Source organism: Triplophysa dalaica, chromosome 19, assembly GCF_015846415.1.
Source record: "Triplophysa dalaica isolate WHDGS20190420 chromosome 19, ASM1584641v1, whole genome shotgun sequence".
Taxonomy (NCBI): Eukaryota; Metazoa; Chordata; class Actinopteri; order Cypriniformes; family Nemacheilidae; genus Triplophysa; species Triplophysa dalaica.
In genome coordinates this window covers 7,123,952-7,129,951 of record NC_079560.1, presented here as the reverse complement: position 1 = coordinate 7,129,951, position 6,000 = coordinate 7,123,952, and positions in this window count along the sequence as shown.

The window sequence follows — 6,000 nt, the reverse complement described above, 5'->3', positions numbered from 1 at the left end:
TCCTTAACACAATGGATGGAATATAATTACCACTGTGCAACAGATATTAAATATTGCAATTTTATGGTTGGTAGGTAACTTTAAAAAGACATGCGATATAATTCATCGTTTAAATACAATTGAGAGAATGTACACATTGTGGTTGACCCTTTGAGATTAATGTGAATTATAAACAGATGAAAATAACATCCTTCAGTCAAAAGCTCCATAAAACCAAAGGTTACTTTCACAGAACATTTAGCTTAGTAAATATGCGATCAAAATGGTTTTATGGTATTCTCAACAGCTATACTTCACTGCCCATGCTATTACTATAGAGCAGACGTGCATTTCCGAGAAGTCATTTGCTATGCAGCGTTCCCTTCTTATTCACAGCCCGAGCAAAAAATAATGATTGGTCTAAAGCTGTCAGCCCAAACACATCATTCCGTCGCTGTTTGGACCTCTTGCCGATGTGCTAGACTATAATCTTTTCAAAAAACATTTCCATAGATGTCAAGCCACAAAACCGTGCACTCCTATAGCAAAAAACATGACATTCTGGATGATTTTGTATAAAGCAACACAGAAGGAGGCAAAAATAGTCAACATCGCTCTGATCAGGTGTTCAGTGTCTGGACAAGCAGCTTGTCAAATCACTCGTTTGGGAGAGATGCTTAACCTTTCCCTTCTGACAGGCAGCAGGGGCTGTACACTGCCTTCTGATTGCTAAAGTGCAGCATTGAAAGCTGAAGGTTGATCCTGACATGCTGAGCGTTTCTGAGGGAGTTTGTCAAAAGCGGGTTCTAGTGACTTGCTGATACACGCATGATGTGATTGCTATTCCTAATAAAAATCTTTATAGCGAAGCAAAAACAAATCACAGCCGTTTGAGAGAAATTATGTTTGTTTGCATTCACTCGTGCAACCTGCACCAATATGCAAATAAAAAGAGCAAAGTTAAGACAGTGCAAACACAAGAACCCTTTAAAGCAAACCATTTAAAAATCCTGCCTATATTTAATTTGCATTGTACTGCATTATGTTTATACCACTTCATAATGGACCAGTGCTTAAAAACACGATTCCATTGTACATCAAGTTTAATGGATGATAAAATAAAACTTGTTAAATATGAAACTAGTTACTGACAAATTCATTTTGTTTTATTATTTTAGTTTATGGCAGCACATTCACGTTCCCCAGATTTACTGTTACTCAGATTACCACTGTCTATCAACCCTAATGACAATTAATTCTTGTGATGAATTGTCCTGACATTATATTGACTTTAAAGACAGTGTAGCAGGCAAAAAACAATATATGAATCTCAGTTTAGAGTTCCAATGTGTTAAAGTAGGTTAATGGATAAGCCCGAGGGGAAAAATGGACTGGTGTCATTCCAGTGTCTAAGAACATTAGGCCAAACGTGACTGAGTTTACTCGGCTCAATGCAGGACTGCACTTGTGGATTTATGGCTGGTCCATTGTGTGCAATTCCTTATTGGTCTCTTTTGGCACTATGAAACCCTGTGTTCTCAAATTAGGAGATTTAAATGTCTCTCCTCCTGTTACAAGAGTAAAAGTAATAAAATCTTATCTTTAATAAACCATTGAAACTTAGCCTATAACTATTAGTATATTTACATTAAACTTAAATAAATTGTTCATTCACAGGCATATTGTAATTAAATATATAGTTGACTTTAATAACCAACACTGCAACGTAATATTACCATCTCACCTGCTGTTCTAAATGCACTTAAAAATAAAGTTGCATTTTTATTTTTTAATAAAAAGGAAACTCACTGCTTTGAAAGTTATATATACTAGAAAACAACGTTCACAGCAAAAAGGAAATGATTAATGTGAGAGGAGGGTCTTACCTTCTGCATTAGGCAGACACAACGCTATAAACATCAGCAGCATTGTGCTCATCTGTACAACTTTTCGGGAAATTGGAGTTTAACGGAGTTTATTCCTCTGATACATTGCCAAGAAATCGAAAAAAGTTTTCAAAAAATCCAAAGCAAGAAAAGTAAAAATACACTCTTTTGGACATCTATGACAGGAAAAAAAAGAAACCAGATTGAATGGTGCAAGTCTTGTTCCGTCGGAAACGTGAAATTGTGCGCATCTCAGATCAAGCGCACAAACGCTTGGATTGCACGCGCGTAATCCTCTGCACATTAAATACATTCAGTGTTGTGCTTAAACTCACCCTGCTCCCTGCTTCACGTGGACGGATTAACAGCAATATTATTGACTTGTCTGTGCGAACCATCAGCTTCTCATAGGAAACAGTAGTATGACCCTTTTTAACCAAAGCACAGATTTTAAAACGCATGCTTGCTCTTAGAATTCAACCAGTCAATAAAGATGATAAACGAAAAAGTGCGTGAATATGTAGGCCTAAGTAATATGAAAACTAGCGAAGTTAAATTCGCTGTAAGGATTGTAGAAATAATTACAGCATTCAAACTTTAAAAACGGAAGTAATATTTTATTAACTATACTTTTGTTGTGGTTGGTTAGATAGTCGTTCAAGAAGAACAACTTGATACAAGTAACCCACCAATACTTAAACTTCACTGTGATATACAGAAGCAGCTCTAAAGCGTCCCCTGTTGACGGCCAAACAATCTTAATGACAAATGAAACACATAAAGGTAAATTCGTAATAATAAGATTTGCTAATTAATAACAGTTTGAAATGTTCATTAAAAAACAGAAAAAATACAGTGCAAATGTGCCTTATGTTGTGTTTGTAAATATTATTCATCCCAAACAAAACTCATGACATGCTCGGTTATTCCCATTCCCGAAACAATATACTGCTTTACCCTTTACATTCAAAGTCATTGTGAATGATTTCACTTTGTGATTTCTAGCTACAGAACAACTTAATAAATAGCATCATCAATCTTCTGTCAGTCAGAATACACAGTGTGACCTGTACCTTTGCCATCTATAGTGCTTGCTGACGTGTTTCTGACGAAGCATGGTTTTATGTTCTGATAAGTGGCACAAAGTTCTCTACAAGGACAAACAGCACCAATCTTTAATACACAGACTAAATCAAATGGCTGTACATTGCAAATACTGTTTGAAGTTAAAGAAACAGTGTTAAAGAAACAGTCCACCAAAAAATGAAAAAAATCTGTCTTCATTTACTCACCATCTGTATAAATTTCTTTGTTCTGATGATATTTGGAAGAATGCTTGTAACCAAACAGTTCTCTGACACTATTGACTCACATGGTAGGAAAAATTGCTTTAAAAATGTATTTGTTCTGTTGAACACCAAATCAGTTATTTTCAAGAATGTAAAGCAAACAGTTCTATGACACTTTTGACTACAATGGTCATTTTTCCTACTATGGTAGTCAACGGTGGCCAAGAATTGTTTGGTTACAAGCAATCTTCCAATTGTCTTTCTCTGTAATCCTTGCAGCTGCATGACAACAGTGTTTTTGTTTGACAATATATATCTGGAATGTACACAAATATAATATATGAGGAAATTTGTTAGTAAATAAGCTTTTTAGACTATAGTGTGATGCTGTTGAGATCTCTTCTGGAACTCTAAAGGCACATGTTCCTGTGGTCTGTTTTCAAGACAACAGAAACTTAAGCAGAAAATCCATTTGCTTTCATTTCTATCTAGAAACTATTGCAATCTCATTTGTCACATTCCTATGCGTGCATGTACAACAGCAGAATTAGAGAAAATGTTTAGATTAAGTGCAGCACCTGAACTACAATACAACGCTGTCTCTGATTGAAATGTCATGCCAACTCCTCGCATGCAGGTATTTCAGCTGGTTTTCCAGGAGCCTAAGCTAGAAACAAACGCAAGTGCTTTGCAAAATGAATTTCCCCATTGGCCTAGTTTACATAGCATCATCATCTCTGTCCCATCTGCTCAGATGTCCAGATGTTAGCGGTGTTAGATGGCCCACCGTGAACTGTGATCCTCAAAGTGAATGGAAGCTTAGTAGCAATAATATGAAATGGTGGTCAGTAGATTGGTCCGCTAGTGATTTTGACCCATTTCGACAACCTATCTAGAATTTTGTTCCACGTGAACACAGTGCATTGCATTTGTGGCGCATGGGCTGCACAACATGCCTACAGTTTGCTTGTGCTCTTCCCTTCCAGATCATGCAATGATGGGTTGCCACAGTAACACGGAATGACAGTAAACCTACTTAGAAAATGAATTTTACCATACTGACCATGTGTATCTCAATCTTACTCGGCCAATGACTCACTTGATGTTGCTAAATGATTAGACCACCCTTCACGTATAAATCAAAATCCAACATGTCACTACCAATACACGGTGCAATGAGTAACATTTGCTCTATTTACATTAAAAAGTATGTGCTGCATAAAGACAGATGGGGCAGAATTTGGTAAGCAGAATATTGACAATCATGTGTGCTATACTAATAAGTTTGAATTTAGTAATTGCCCACATTCAATATTCAAGATATCAAGATAATAAATTAAAACATGAAAAATATAAAATACATGGCATTATTCATTGTATACCTCCCTCTATAATTAACTAAAAAGTAGTTTATCCAAAAATAAAGAATGTCCAAAAGTGTTTTTCTCATGCACTGGGGACTCTGGAAACTGAGGTCAAAAATGACTTTAAATGTCAGTTATTATTTACTCCTCTATAAATGTAAAATAATTAGATAATCCAAAAATAAAGAATGTCCAAAGGTGCTTTTCCCATACACTGTTAGTGAATGGGGACTAGAGAAAACTTTGGTCACCATTTACTTTCATTGTACGGACAAAAGCAGTCAAAATATGGTTTTGTCTCCAATTCAAGAGTGAAACTCATACAGTTTGAGAATCACATCAGAGTGAAAATATATGCTATTTTTCTGAGTAACCTATCCCTTTAAAGGCACCCAAGGAGGATGATTTAGGTAAGAACATTAAACAAAGCAAAAGCTTTGTGTAAATATATGTCTTTAAATGTCTGGTATTATTTACTCCTCTATAAATGTAAAGTAAATAGATAATCTAAAAATAAAGAAAGTCCAAAGGTGCTTTTGCAATACACTGTGAGTGAACGTGGATTGAGAAAACTTGGGTCCCCATTTACTTTCATTGTATGTACAAAAGCAGTTAAGATATGGTTTTGTCTCCAATGCAAGAAAGAAACTCATACAGTTAAAGAAGTAAGAACCACATTAGTGAAAATTGACTTATATTTTTGGGTAAACTATCCCTTAAAAGTATCCAGATGATTTAGCTGAACTAACTAAACAAAGACTTCACTAAACAAAGCAATAGCTATGCGTCAATTTAGTCATTGGAAACCCTCGAAATAGTAGGCAGGGAGGGTTTGTGAGACTCAAATGTTGATGTAAAAACCTCTGTGACGTTGATCTATGGATAAAGTTGAGCAGAGGCGCTCTCTCTAAGTGTGAACTGAATTTCTATGCAGGTGATGAATGAATGCGCTCTGCAGTGTGTGTCATGGATGTATATCACTCTGCTCCCTACAGGATGGAGAGATAAGTTACTGCTAACCTGCTGCAATGACGTTATACACCTTTCCTCGGGTCACATGCTCCGCTCACGTCCCTCACATGGACAGATTGATTTAAATTTGCTAAAAGTTATTCTATTCTTCCCCAACAACGAGGTCAGTCCGACGTATTACCATTCAAACCTTACGTGGCATGTGGCACGTGCCTAACTTCTAAGTAGATTAGAAAGTCTATGATAACAGGTAGCAATGGGCATTATCTGCACAGAAAGCCTGAAGCACTGCTTTACTGTCTTTAGTGTACTGTACCACCATTCAATATTAATAGCCAGTGTCAATACAGACACTGGGGTTCATATAATGAGACTGGTTGGTGCAGGATTCAGTTTACAAATACTGCACAGTCAAAACGTATTCACGAAGATGATGACAAATGTGCGTCATTGTGTCTGACCCTGGCCCTTCCAAAGCCCATTCAGGGGTCAGTAAGACACAGGTTTTTT